General features: G+C 43.6%; 1 protein-coding gene across 10 annotated transcripts in view; it reads right to left on the bottom strand.

The window, feature by feature from the left end:
• MTMR3 (myotubularin related protein 3) overlaps positions 1–15,966 on the bottom strand; it is a 233,500-nt gene that overhangs the window by 215,826 nt on the left and 1,708 nt on the right. The gene's annotated exons all lie outside the window — the stretch shown is intronic.

Raw genomic sequence — 15,966 nt, 5'->3', positions numbered from 1 at the left:
AGAGGGACCTAGACAAATTGTAGGATTGGGCCAAAAGAAATCTGATGAGGTTCAACAAGGACAAGTGCAGAGTCCTGCACTTAGGACAGAAGAATCCAATGCACCGCTACAGACTAGGGACCGAATGGCTAGGCAGCAGTTCTGCAGAGAAGGACCTACGGGTGACAGTGGATGAGAAGCTGGATATGAGTCAACAGTGTGCCTTTGTTGCCAAGAAGGCCAATGGCATTTTGGGGTGTATAAGTAGGGGCATTGCCAGCAGATCGAGGGATGTGATCGTTCCCCTCTATTCGACATTGGTGAGGCCTCATCTGGAGTACTGTGTCCAGTTTTGGGCCCCACACTACAAGAAGGATGTGGAGAAATTGGAGTGGGTCCAGCGAAGGGCAACAAAAATGATGAGGGGACTGGAACACATGAGTTATGAGGAGAGGCTGAGGGAACTGGGATTGTTTAGTCTACGGAAGAGAAGAATGAGGGGGGATTTGATAGCTGCTTTTAACTACCTGAAAGGTGGATCCAAAGAGGATGGATCTAGACTATTCACAGTGATAGCAGATGACAGGACAAGGAGTAATGGTCTCAAGTTGCAGTGGGGGAGGGTTAGGTTGGATATTAGGAAAAACCTTTTCACTATGAGGGTGGTGAAACACTGGAATGCGTTACCTACGGAGGTGGTGGAATCCCCTTCCTTAGAAGTTTTTAAGGTCAGGCTTGACAAAGCCCTGGCTGGGATGATTTAGTTGGGATTGGTCCTGCTCTGGGCAGGGGGTTGGACTAGATGGCCTCCAGAGGTCCCTTCCAACTCTGTTATTCTATGATTCTATGAAATCTATTTGAGCATAAGCTTTCGAGAGCTACAGCTCACTTCATCGGCTGCATTCAGTGGAAAATACAGTGGGGAGATTTATATACATAGAGAACATGAAACAATGGGTGTTACCATACACACTGTAACCAGAGTGAACACTTAAGGTGAGCTATTACCCGTGGGGGGGGGGGGGCGGACCTTTTGTAGTGATAATCAAGGTGGCCATTTCCAGCAGTTGACAAGAACATCTGAGGAACAGTGCGGGGTGGGGATAAACATGGGGAAATAGTTTTACTTTGTGTTCTGTTTGTTTCTCCTTGATGAAAACCCCGGCCCCTTGGTTCACTCTACTTCCCTATAAGCAAACCACCCTCCCCTCCCCCCTTCGATCACCGCTTGCAGAGGCGATAAAGTCATTGTTGCTTCAAATTCATGCATTCTTTCTTAATTCATCACACAAATAGGGGGATAACTGCCAAGGTAGCCCAGGAAGGGTGGGGGAGGAGGGAAGAACAAGGCCACACTGCACTTCAAAACTTATTGAATGCCAGCTTTCTGTTGCTTGGGCAGTCCTCTAGGGTGGAGTGGTTGGGTGCCCGGAGGCCCTCCCACTGTGTTCTTGGGCATCTGGGTGAGGAGGCTATGGAACTTAGGGAGGAGGGCAGTTGGTTATGCAGGGGCTATAGCAGCAGTCTGTGCTCATGCTGCCTCTCCTGCACCTCAACCATACGCCAGAGCATATCAGTTTGATCCTCCAGTAGCCTCAGCATTGTCTCCTGCCTTCTGTCTGCAAGCTGACACTACCTATCATCTTGAACCCACCACTTATTATCTTCAACCTGCCACTTGTCCTCGCGTTCATATTGTGCTGTCCTGGACTCTAACATAGTCTGCCTCCACGCATTCTGCTGGGCTCCTTCAGTGTGGGAGGACTGCATGAGCTCAGAGAACATTTCATCGCGAGTGTGGTTTTTTTCACCTTCTAATCTTCGCTAGCCTCTGGGACGGAGATGATAGGGTGAGCGTTGAAACATTTGCAGGTGCGGGAGGGGGAAAAAAAAGGGAAAGTAGTAGTTAAAAAAATAAATTTTAGAGAACAATGGGTAGACTCTTTCAGGATGAACCTTCCTGTTAACAAAATGAAAAGGAGTACTTGTGGCACCTTAGAGACTAACCAATTTATTTGAGCATAAGCTTTCGTGAGCTACAGCTCACTTCATGCTCAAATAAATTGGTTAGTCTCTAAGGTGCCACAACTGCTTCCTGTTAACATTACATAGCATATGTGTATTCAGTACAAGGTTGCATTTTGCCTCTTACATTGAGGGTCTGCCGGTTTGGTGTGAGATATCACACACGCAGGGCTGGCGGGCAACTGAATTCGGCTTGCAGACAGCCATGGTAAGCCACAATCTTTTGGCTTCTTTAACCTTCATAACATGTGGGAATGGTTTCAAACAGCAGCGCCCTCATTTCCCATACCAAACAGCCATTTGGGTTGGCCTTTTAAAATGGGCTGGCAATTTAAAAGGAGGGGCTGCGATTTTCAAGTTAACATGCAGCACAAACACCAACTAAACCCCCCACACACAACCAATTCTCTGGGACGATCACTTCACCCCTCCTCCCACCGCGTGGCTAACAGCGGAGAAGATTTCTGTTTAGCCACAGACAAACAGCCCAGCAGGAACGGCCACCTCTGAATATCCCCTTAATAAAATTCCCCTATTTCAACCAGGTGACCATGAATGATATCACTCTGAGGATAACACAGAGAGATAAAGAATGGATGTTGCTTGAATGCCAGCAAACACCGGGACCATACACTGCCATGCTTTGTTATGCAATGATTCCAGACAACGTGCTACTGGCCTGGGGTGGTAAAGCGTCCTACACTGGAGGATGGAATAAGGCTGCCCTCCCCAGAAACCTTTTGCAAAGGCTTTGGGAGTACATCCAGGAGAGCTTTATAGAGATGTCCCTGGAGGATTTCCGCTCCGTCCCCAGACATGTTAACAGACTTTTCCAGTAGCTGTACTGGCTGCAAATTAATCATTAGACACGCTTGCTTTTAAATCATGTATTATATTTACAAAGCTACACTCACCAGAGGTCCCTTCTCCACCTGGCGGGTCCGGGAGCCCGCCTTGGGTGGGTTCGGGGGGTACTGGCTCCAGGTCCAGGGTGAGAAAACGTTCCTGGCTCTCAGGGAAAACGGTTTCTCTGCTTGCTTGCTGTGCGCTATCATCTTCCTTGTCCCCAAAATGTGCATCCCTGTTGCATGATAATCCATTGACAGAGTCAAAGCACAGGGCGGGGTAGTGGTGGCTGCACCCCCTAGAATGCAATGCAGCTCATCATAGAAGCGGCATGTCTGGGGCTCTGACTCTGAGCAGCCGTTTGTCTCTCTGGTTTTTTGGTAGGCTTGCCTGAGCTCCTTAAGTTTACGTGGCACTGATGCAGTTCCCTGTTATAGCCTCAGTCCTTCATACCCTTGGAGATTTTTTCAAACGTTTGGGCATCTCGTCTTTTGGAACGGAGTTCTGATAGCACAGATTCGTCTCCCCATATAGCGATCAGATCCCGTACCTCCCATTCGGTCCATGCTGGAGCTCTTTTGCAATTCTGGGACTCCATCACGGTCACCTCTGCTGATGAGATCTGCACTCACCTGCAGCTTGCCAGGCTGGCCAAACAGGAAATGAGATTCAAAAGTTCACAGGCCTTTTCTTATCTACTTGGCCAGTGCATCTGAGTTGAGAGCGCTGTCCAGAGCAGTGCAATGGAGCACTCTGTGATAGCTCCCAGAGGCTAGTACCATCGAATTGCGACAACAGTACACCAAATTCGATCTGGCAAGGTCGATTTCAGCGCTAATCCCCTCGTCAGGGGAGGAGTACAGAAATCGATTTTAAGAGCCCTTTAAGTCGAAGTAAATGGCTTAGTCATGTAGACGGGTGCAAGATTAAATCGATCTAACGCTGCTAAATTCAACCTAAACTCGTAGTGTAGACAGACCAGGGCTTAGTATAACAGTCCTGCTCTGTTGTAGATCTATTGCTCAGCCAACAAACCCTGCCACTGCTCGGAGAATCTTCCCCTTCTGATACAGGACAAGGAAAAACTTTTCAGCAAAGCTGCCTTTGGGACACAGTGCGTGCAGCTGAACCCAGTAGTCTCCATCTTTGGAGCAATGGATTTTCATGAAAGTCACCTCTAGTCCTCCTTATAAACTTTAAGTAGGTTATTTTGAAGATTCGCAGTTCATTAATAGTGTAATGGCATTGAAAGTATTCAAAAGAGAACATGCTCTACACATACTACACTGTAGCTAATTTGATTAGCTGTAACAAATCAGTGTTGACCTATGTGAATGCAGAGGTCTCAATCATCAACACTTGACCAGATAAATGCCCTAAATTATTTATTATAACCAGGCTGGCAGAGCTATGTGGCATCCCACATCTGTTTTTGGTATAAGTTTCAACACATTTGCCAATTCAAATTCAATGAACAGAGATGCCATTGGCACACTCTCCTAGATACAGTGCTGCCACAAGAGATTAAAGGAAGTGATCAAGCTGCTATGGGCCTCTTCTTCCAGGAACCACTTCTGAGAGCATGAGGAAGTCTGCTGGAAGTGAGGCTCCCGGTCCGCACATACCAGCACACCCTAGAGAAAAAAAACTATTTCTCCAGGATCTGCTACCAAAGCTGGAGGATGCCACAACTGGGCCCCAGTTCCATACTCAAGTTAAAGTGCTAAAAGGCGATGGTTACCCATCAAATTAAAGTCATTCAGACAGTGGATCAATTGGTGAAGACAGTTGCTTACTCCCTCTGTGCATCCAAAACTAAAATCTGAGAAGTTACTGTTAATTTAATGTCAGTATCTGAGGATAAAAATGAAACTATGATCAGCCCATCTATGTACTGTGCAGATGAACCTGTACTTGTCTGTTTTTAAAATATATTAAAGGCCACAATAGGAACAGCAATCATGAATAGTTTGTTCTACACAATTATCTTCTGTGCAAATAAACTGCTCTTAAACTCCCTTCATGCCCTGTCCTTTGTTACTGTATTGTCAGTTCATGCTCTTAGTTTTGTTCATATTACCCTTTTGAATATAGCTTCATGTTAGCCACTTGATGAACACCTCAGTCATTAAGGTTTTGATCTCCTCTTTTCCTATTGGGGTTTTAAGTTGAGTGCATGATTGTGGGGAAAGTGACACTTCGGAGCCTTGCTTGCAGTTGTGCAGAAGCCCCAGGAAAGAATCCCAGTCTGTACGGTAGGGCAGACAAGGCTAAAGCAGCAGACAATTTGCTGGGAGCTGACCTCAGCTCATGAACTCTCTGCTGCCTGGAACTCTGAGGAGGAATTTAAGACAAACAGCCTCATGCAATTTCGGTATTATTGGTCACATAAGAGGAACTCCAGTGTGCTGCATGGTGACCTTCATCCCTCCCTTCCACTCTACAAGGATAGCTTGGAAAACTATCATTTATCCCTATTCCCCTCCATAACTCAATATTACAGATTCTTCAGTTTTAAATTCTTCCCCCCACTCCTCTGCAAGACAGTTCTGTCCTCTCCACATGGCTGGTAAGGAGCACTTCTATGTCTAAGGCCACAAATAGTGGTTGAGGGAGCTGTTCAATACCAGCTGGGAAATGGAAAAGCATTTAGAGGCCAAGGGTCTAATCGTCCTCACTACACACAGAAGAGGGAATATTTTTTTTCCTTCCTAAAATTTTGCAATCCCACTTAAGTATAAAATTAATGCCACTAATATACATCTGATTTCCCAACCTCTCAGTTACAGCTCCTGCAGCTATTATCCTCATTGCCCTTTTCTGTTATTGGAGAAGATATCAAAGTGAAACAGTATGTCCAACTGTGTGTACACCACTCCAGGTTTCATCTCAGAATCAGATGGATTAGAAGAGATGCCTAGCAGGACTCCATTCAGACAAATGGTTTTATTAGCCTTTTTACATCAATCTCTTCTGGCCTCGGTTATGTTTCTCCACTATTTCAAGATGGGGGTCCATTAGTTTTCCTCGCATTATGAATTGTGACCACTTCACCAATGTACAAAAGATAAAAATATTCAATTTTTTCACAAAATTCATAAAGGAACCCTGAGTATTAATTAGTCCAACACTAGGGTCTCTCACTCCCAGGGTACACAGCCCACAAAAGGGACATACTCTACAGTGTCCGTTATTAGCTAAGTTACAAATAGGCTTGGAAGATAGTTGGAATCCCCAAACCAAAAAAAAAAAAAAAAAAATCTAACTAAAAGTTATGTAAGCCTTACAGAGGAGAAAAGGACTTCAAATCATTCTTTGGGAAAGAGAAAGATGGCACTGAGATAGGGAGAGAACGTGGAACAGATATAAACAAGGTCAGGGCAGAAGGATTTCAACAGAAGAGGTTGTTCAAGGTGAATGTGATTGTACAATACAAGAGGCAAAGGCAAAAATGTGGGAGAGAAGAGGTCATATGTATGCAAGGTCAACATTACTTAGGACCTTGTAGGGAAAGACCAAGAACTTGAACTTAACTCAGTGGATGGTAGAAGCCTTTGAAAGGATTCAGATTGATGGGCTGGAAAAAATATGGAAGGAGAGAGGAAGCCTAGTAGTGGCATTTAAGCCTAGATAGTTCCTGATCAGCGGATCTCACAATCTTTGGTTTGTAAAGTGCTTAGCACAGTAGGACCCTGGTCTTATTAGGGTCCCTAGGTGCTACTGCAATACAAATAAAGCTAGAGACAGCATGGACAAAGTTATGCAGCAGGGAGAGACAAAAGGGGGGGATTTTGATAATGATGCACAGCAAGAAATGAGAACTTAAAACCTGAATGTATACAATTTAAAATAATAAAATTGTGAACAGGATGACAGTTTGCCCCCCATCCAGTAAGTACTGGGTAAAAAAATTTCAACCCTTGCTCGTGGCACTGTATGATGTATAGATTACTCACAAAGCTTCATCAAGAAAAAAGTTGCTGAAACAAAGCATGAGTATTCTGGTATACAGTATTCTTACAAATTCAGAAGCTGTTGCACACAGCTCATTAATGACATTTCTTCAAGACAAGCCTTTTCCTGTAGCAGTTAATATGTACATTGATTCACTGGATAGCTAGTTAAAATTCCAAGACACACCAGAAATCAGATGTAATGGTTTATCAAACATTTCTAAATGAATGAAAAGCCCAAGCCGTTAAAAAAAATGGATGTTTATGAAAACAAAAAGGTAAGGATTTGTTTAAGGAGAAGGAGGGAATTCAGACAAACTTGTGAATAGCTTCATTTTTTAGATATATTAATCATTTAGTCAACAATAAAGCTGTGGCAACAGAATAGAGGAACAAGAGAAGAAGTACACTAAGCCCTCAAACTAGGATCTACCTCTACAAAATTGGGGATTATTTTCTGATCTCAAAGATCTCATCTGTGTGCAGAATTTCAGATGTTCACTTAATTCTGCATACCAGTTCCCCAAATAAAAATCTCATTTTCCAGTTCTGTCCCCAGTGATGGTCCAAAACAATCTAGAACTATATAAACATGGATCTCTGTTGCTACTGCAGTTTAGAGGCAAAGTGTTGATACGACTACTTTTATTTGACAAAAAGTTACACTAAAGCTTGTGTTTTGAGACTAGTCTCCTAATCCCTCTAAACAGAATTTGATGCACATCACCAACAAGTCAATATCGCACTATTCATATACATCGGAAGACAATCTGAAGAAAATATCACAGAAGAAACAGGAAGACTACACCAGCATCACCAGTAAGGAAGTTCATGACTACTCACACTGTTTTGAAGATAAACATAACACAAGGCAGTCTGCAGAGCTACAGAAGTTAAAAAAAAGAGTAATGACAGAGAAATCTCTTTTTCAAAAAGGTGGGCAAGAGCACTGAAAACCACAGCAACACATGATGGACAAGCAAGCAAGAAAGCCTAATTAGATATTTTCTTCCAAGTTTACCTGATGATTGTTTCTGTACTAGAGCCTGAAACTAGATCTAGGTCCCTTGACTTCACGATTCCTTACTGCTTTCTAGTTACAATTTTACAGGTATTTTTGCGAACCTGTGAAGATTTCAATTGGCAGCATAGGAGCAAACTCACGAAACATTTTAACTGATGTTTATATTTTAAAGTAGAAATTGAAACCAGGAGTCTATTTTCTATTTTACCCTATAACAATTTCATTTGATTTTGAGTCAAGACAACAACACTGTACACATTTCTTTTTATTGCTCAGTGATTGTGACGTTCCCCTGGTGTTATTCGGACCGGTGATCTGTTAGGCCACTCCAATCCTTGACTCTGGGAGGCACCCTTACCCTGCTCTGCTGCGAGAACCCCCACTCCCGGGCTGTTCATGCACAACCTCTAGCTCAGTGGTGGACAAACTTTTTGGCCCAAGGGCCACATCTGGGTAGGGAAATTGCTTGCAGGACCATGAATGTAGGGCTGGGTCAGGGGGTTGGGGTGCAGGAGGGAGTGCGGGGTGTGGGAAGGGGTGCGGTGTGCAGGAAGGGGGTCAGGGCAAGGGGATTGGGGTGCAGTAGGAAGTGCACAGTGCGGGAGGGAGCTGAGGGCGGGAGTGCAGGGTGCGGCAGGGGGCTCAGGGCAGGGGTTGGGGTGCAGGAGGAGTGCGGGGTGCAGCAGGGGGTTGAGGTGCAGGCAGAGACTCAAGGCAGGGAGTTGAGGTGCGGGTGCAGGAGGGGTTCGGGCTCCAGCCCGGCGCCACTTACCTGGAGCGGCTTCGGGGTAGCAGACGCATGCACCAGGGCCAGGGCAGGCTCCCTGCCTGCCTGCCCTGGCCCCGCGCCACAAAGCAGCCAGCAGCAGATCCCTGCAGCGCCTGGGGGACGGGGAGGGAAGAGGGCTGAGCGTGCTGCCCTTGCCTGTGAGTACCTCCCCCGAAGCTCCCAGTGGCTGCAGTTCCCCGTTCCTGGCCAATGGGAGCTTCGGGGGAGGTATCCACAGGCAAGGGCAGCACACGGAGCCCTCTGCCCCCCTCCCCCAGGGATGTGGTGCTGGCCACTTCTGAGAGTGGCGCAGGGCCCGTGGCGCCACGGGAGTGGCAATTCCATGGGCCAGATCCAAAGCCCTGAGGGGCTGGATTCGGCCCCCAGGCCATAGTTTGCCCACCTAGCTGTCTGCTCTAGCATGTAAGCTGCTCACAGCTACTTGAGTGAGCACTTTTGGCCAGCCACTGCTTGGATTGTGCAACCTAATTACACTAGCCAATATCTCCACTCCCAGACACAACCCTAAGAACTTCCATCCTGCAGTGTCCAGTTGTTCCTGCTGGACGCTGCAAGCTTATATGAGTTTGTCAATGTTAACAAAAAAATTTATATGTATGAGGCTTGTTATCCCAAGGGGAGTCTCTGACACGCTTCCAACCAAACTCACTGCTTCAGGGCAGAATAAACAAATTTATTAACTACAATAGATATAAACACTTAAAGCACAACAAGTCAGATTTGGTCAAATGAAATAAGATCAGCTTAGAATGTGTTTTGCTTTTAACACTTTCAACATCCTTACAAAACTTAGATGCTTCTCACCACAGGCTGGCTGCCCTTCAGTCAGGCTTGCCCCTTTGATCAGCGCTGGTGTGGTGTCTGTAGATGTAGGTGGAAAAGAGAGGAAGAGCATGGCAAACATCTCTTCCTTTTATCATGTCCCTTCTTCCCTCTTGGCTTTGCTCCCCACCTTTCAGAGTTAGGTGAGCATTACCTCATTGCAATCCCAAAATGACCAAAGGAAGCGGGGTGACTCACTCAGAGACTAACAGATCCAATGACCAAAGGAAGGGGGGTGACTCACTCAGAGACTAACAGATCCTTTTGTTGTTGCCTAGGCCAGCATCCTTTGTTCCTGTGAGGCTGAGCTGGGCTTATCCCATACATGCCCTGATGAGGTGTGAACTACCTGGGCTTGTTTTAAAACATAGAATCATAGATTATCAGGGTTGGAAGGGACCTCAGAAGGTCATCTAGTCCAACCCCCTGCTCAAAGCAGGACCAATCCCCGTGAGGACACATTTTCAGCCTCGTAATTATATACATTAAATTACAACCTATAACATTACTATAACAATGCTCAGCTCTTCATGAGCCTTCCGAAGACACCCGACGTTTGCATTGGATACCACAAAATCATATTATAAGGATGAACATGGGGGTTCAGGGGGTTCCCCTTAGGTACAGAGCATCACAGTGATAAATCTCTTTTCAGAGGCATGTTTCATTACCACTAAAGGGACATATCAACGTAAAAAAAAAATATTAGTTAAGTAGTTTGAGGTACCATCCTTTGCCTCTGAACTCCCCTACGGTGTTTTACAATTATATTTTTCCTACTTCTATAATATTTTACTCTCCCCTACTCCTGTGTAAAAAGGCCAACCCCAAACACATACTGCACACAAATTTCTCTATTCCCAGTTCCACTAATATCTAATACTCTGATAAACTCCGACAACCACTTCAACATTTTTTCATTTTGAAGTGTCCTGTTACTATACTTTTCAATCCCAAGCTGTATCAAATTTAAATCCAAACTCAACTGTACAGCTTTAACCATAGGCAATTAGTTAATAGTCATTTATGGTCTGGTTCTGCTTGCCCATCCTCTTCCAAGAGCTTTTATAAAACTAAATCATGTTCAAAGAATCTCTTGTCAAAACAGTTTGAATGAATCCACAAACTGAATGCTATATTATCTGTTATAAATATGAGGTTAGTGATAGCATAGTTTCAGAGTCTCATTGAAGTACATGTACATGTTCACTGAACCTTTAGAGACTATCAGAGTGCCAAAGCCAGGTTCTGTGGAGACTAACTTTGTTAATTTCCATATGTTTGATAAAACAGGATTTGTTTAAATTAGTTATTGCTCTTCAGTATTGTTATCCAAATAAATATTAATTTTGAGAGAACACTGAAGCGGGATTTATATGGTTCCAGTCAACAACCTGACCCACTGTTGCTAGATTTATGTGCCAACCCATCTGCTATTAACCTCAAATTCTGCAGGTCACAGATTTTGAATACCTTTTTCCAAGAATTGATGTGGCATCTATACATTAGATTTTTGTATACTGGATTATGTTTAGTTACAGGCAAATTACACTTTTAATTGTTTTTAATAGAACGGAAATAAAAATGAAAGGAAACAGCTCTGTTCTTGGAACAGTGAAATGTCAGCATTTCTAAGAGAGGCAACTAAGGGAAGAGAGTAACAAAAACTAATTAAGACTCAAAAAGGCTAATTAAGATCTAGCCCTCCTCTCCCCAACACCCTAGCTTCCAAAATGATGATTCCAGGTCCCAGCACACAAGAAACTTGCCAAGAAATGGCAAGAAAAATGTGCACACTTCTCCCAGAGACTAAGCTGAAGGATGATGAGGGATTCCTATCAAGTTACTGTCCCCTAGATCCTACTTAGGTGACTCTGCCTTTCAACTCAGCTTCTGGCCAGTAGGTGGGACATTTTAAGGCCTCCACACTGCTAGCCTGGCAGCCAGAAGGGAGAATGAGTTATTTTCTTGTCGAACTTCCCTGACTGCTACATGAGTCTCCACCACTCTAAACCTCCACCAGAACCTATTAACAGTAAAAGGAAACAAATCTCTGTTACTCTACACTTCCTCCAGCCTCCATTGCCAACTGCTGTGCTACTCATAGCTTTCCTGAGCAGCTGGAGCACAAAAAATTATTCTTGACAGTTTCCCAGCTGCTACACACAACAGTATGAATAGAAGTCTAGTCTCACTTTACTGGTTTCAGAGTAGCAGCCGTGTTAGTCTGTATTCGCAAAAAGAAAAGGAGTACTTGTGGCACCTTAGAGACTAACCAATTTATCTGAGCATAAGCTTTCGTGAGCTACAGCTCACTTCAAAGCTTATGCTCAAATAAACTGGTTAGTCTCTAAGGTGCCACAAGTACTTCTTTTCTTCTCACTTTACTGTTCTTTGCCAGAACTACAAGCAGAGGTCCTGGGGCTTTCTGTAGTCTCAGGCAGATCACTGTGCCAGTCTATATTCAGTTTGCATTTGGAAGGTATATTTTGCCAGCATAAGGGCAGGAAATTTTCCACCCCACCCCAAAGAAGTTAAACCTTGAATTCTGATGTCTTCAGACCCATACTTGCCATGAAAAGCCTTTCACTGCCAAGTTAATTTTTCAAGTGTTTGAATTAGTACAAAACAACCCTTGTGTCTGTTGGCAACTACCCTCAACCTACCAGTAATTTTGTGACATCACACCAAAGATATCAAGTTCTTGATAACTAACAGTATTTGATTTCACCACACAGGGAATTACAGAGATAGAAGCATGTTTCCTCAGTTCAATGCATACCCCATTGCAGTTTCCAGAGCAATACAAAGTTATATTTACAGTTTTCTGGGGATCACTGGTCAGGCTATTTTCTAAAGGGGTAAAGCTACAGCTGACTCTCAAACAAAATAAATGTGTCTGAAATCAATACTTGTCAGCCTCCAACTCTTCACACAATCTAAACAAAGCAGCTAGCAAAATATAAACGTTTGACACAAAATAAAATTCAAATGCTGAATTTTTATGACTTGTTTTGTAATAAGTGTAGACAAGTATAGTAAAGAACATGTTTCAGAGTAACAGCCGTGTTAGTCTGTATTCGCAAAAAGAAAAGGAGTACTTGTGGCACCTTAGAGACTAACCAATTTATTTGAGCATGAGCTTTCGTGAGCTACAGCTCACTTCATCGGATGCATACCGTGGAAACTGCAGCAGACGAACATGTGGGTGATATAAACACGGATACGTAAATCAAAATTTGTCTCTGAACCAAAGTAACACTTTATTAACTAAGGTAACTACAGACAAAATTAAGAAGAAATCAGTGCATATCTACAAGGACTCATAAGAACCTTCAGATCTAGCTTAAAATACCACCTCTTCTGATATAATCAGCAATATTGTACCAGTTGGAGTCACATGCCCTAGAATACAGGGTCTGTAATTTAAATTATCAAGAGATGTCATGTCTCTTCTTCATATCTGATAAGGTGATCCCATAAGCCTAACTGCAATTTTGCTCTGAAAACACAATAGTATCAATTTTGCATTCCTCCTTAGCTTTGCATCCCTCCCTATACACCCAGTAAAGCTTTTTAAAATGCTCCACCCTTTCCATCCCCCTAGTAACAGAAATACCTTGTTTACCAGCACATGAAATGGCACAGCACTTACTGATCTTCCCTATCTAACTCTGGTAACATAGAAATAGGAGCACCATACCCTGGCACTGCCCCCTTCATAGCAATAACCTGGCAAACCACCACACAGAACTGTTCCTTCCAGTCTCCTTAGACTCTTGGAGAAGTGCCTCTCTCCACCACGCTCAATGACATAAAAGATGATACTGTGATAATTTGGCATTTTACCTCTACCTTCAGCAACTTGGAGATACCCAATCTTCTGGAATGAGATACTGCTATTTTCAAACCCATCTAAATGGACTTCTATCAAGCTGCAACCACCACCAGCAAATTTAAAAATTTTATTAAAGCTAATGCTTAAAAAAATGACATAGTACATAGGTTGGGAAGAGTGTCTGTACATCTGGGTATAGTGCTTAGATTATCCACAAATACAACGTCAGTTTTTTAAATGTCATATGCTACATAGGGTACATAATCAGCAATAACCCAAATTTAGGTGAACAGATTTAACAGTTTGGAAATTAGAATCCAAATACTCAGGTATATCAATCATGAAAAGTTTGTACAGAGATTTGGTTGTGCAAAGCAAAATATATCAATGAGTGGAGATTGTCCCTCAGTAATTTGAGAATTAGGTTGGTTGTCCATTTAGAAAATACAATCCATGAGGAATACTACACATCATTCACAGTCTGCACAACGACAGGTTTCAGAGTAACAGCCGTGTTAGTCTGTATTTGCAAAAAGAAAAGGAGTACTTGTGGCACCTTAGAGACTAACCAATTTATTTGAGCATAAGCTTTCGAGAGCTACAGCTCACTTCATCGGATGCACGTAGTGGAAAATACAGTGGGGAGATGTTATATACACAGAGAATATGAAACAATGGGTGTTACCATACACACTGTAACAAGAGTGATCAGGTAAGGTGAGCTATCACCAACAGAAGAGCGGGGTGGGGGAGAACCTTTTGTAGTGATGATCAAGGTGGGCCATTTCCACCAGTTGACAAGAACATCTGAGGAACAGCTCTCCTGCTGGTAATAACTCACTTTACCTGATCACTCTTGTTACAGTGTGTATGGTAACACCCATTGTTTCATGCTCTCTGTGTATATAAAATCTCCCCATTGCATTTTCCACTACATGCATCCGATGAAGTGAGGTGCAGCCCACGAAAGTCCATGCTCAAATAAATCTGTTAGTCTCTAAGGTGCCACAAGCACTCCCCCTCTTTTTACCCATCTTCAATTACACATCTTCTCTTGAAAAGTACACCAGCATAAACTTGTTTAAAGAATTTGCATTAGAAGGAACAAGGAGAGAACATTTCATAGCCAAGGTCTTCAGTCTGACAAGTCATGAATTAAGTTAGCATTTCCTAAAGCATGGGGCACACTTCCTGGGGACGGGGTCCAGAAGATGCGTAATTGAAGATGGGTAAAAAGAGGGGGAGTACTTGTGGCACCTTAGAGTCAGATTTACTTGAGCATGGACTTTCGTGGGCTGCAGCTCACTTCATTGGATGCGTGTAGTGGAAAATCCAGTAGGGAGATTTTAAATACATAGAGAGCATGAAACAATGGGTGTTACCATACACACTTTAACAAGAGTGATCAGGTAAGGGGAGTTATTACCAGCAGGAGAGCTGTTCCTCAGATGTTTTTGTCAACTGCTGGAAATGGCCCACCTTGATCATCACTACAAAAGGTTCCCCCCGCCGCCCCGCTCTCCTGCTGGTGATAGCTCACCTTACCTGATCGCTCTTGTTACAGTGTGTACGGTAACACCCGTTGTTTCATGTTCTCTGTGTATATAACATCTCCCCACTGTATTTTCTACTACATGCATCTGATGAAGTGAGCTGTAGCTCTCGAAAGCTTTTGCTCAAATAAATTGGTTAGTTTCTAAGGTGCCACAATTACTCCTTTTCAGTCTGCACAACATAATTCCCTGCATAAGAGGAAACCACTTAAACACTGGTCTTTGAATCTTTAAAGCAGTGTAACAATGCAGATGGGAGCTCCAGGGTACGATCATACATCAACACTTGAGAGAGAGAGAAATTTAGGCTTATGTTTTCAGGAAAAATAAGCAAGCTAAAGAACTAAATCCCTTTAGAGAATGTAGGAAGGGGGACTACATACCTAACTGCTAGAGAAACTCCATAACATACAGAAATACTAGATCTTTATGTTAAAATGCTAAACCAACATGACACATATTGTAATATTTGACATGAACTATTTTAGAGCTTCTCCCCGTCCCCAATCTTCTCTATTACCTGAGCTAAGGATAATCTGCAGGACGCCCCAGTGTTTATAATTCAAAGCCAACCTCTCTGTCACTGCCTCTCCCAAAATCCATGTGGATCAGATGATACTCTCACGACTGAGATGCCACAGCTACCTCTCAAGACTCAATCTGGAAGTGTCCCCTTTCAAACCCAACCTCCCAAGAAAACAGAGTATTGCCCTTCCAAACACCACAGTAATTTAGCACTTGCCTCAGGAACAAGCAGTGGGCCACAATCCTGCGCCTCATATAAAATTCTAGAAGCATTCTCTCCTTTCCATCCCAAATGGCCCCTCACAATAGCACCCCATAAAATACCATGGTTGTGCACTTACATTCCTGTACTCTGCTAATACTTTTTCCCAGCCACTCCCAAATATTCTCTCATCTACACCATCAGAACCAAGCTGTGCCACACACCCCACCACATCAACACTCCTTGATCTGATTCAGGAAGACAAGCAGGGGCCCTGTTCTTTCTTCTGAACCAAAACCTGCATCCCTACCACGTGTGCATGGATCATAGGCTTACCAAACAAGGGGAAAAGAGGGATATCTGCAGAGGTGGGGTGGAAGGAATGAAGGGAAAGCATGTCTTGTCAGGA

The sequence above is a fragment of the Eretmochelys imbricata genome, chromosome 15 (genome assembly GCF_965152235.1).
Source record: "Eretmochelys imbricata isolate rEreImb1 chromosome 15, rEreImb1.hap1, whole genome shotgun sequence".
Taxonomy (NCBI): Eukaryota; Metazoa; Chordata; order Testudines; family Cheloniidae; genus Eretmochelys; species Eretmochelys imbricata.
Note: the sequence above shows the minus strand (reverse complement) of the source record. Positions and strands in the feature narration are given on the sequence as shown.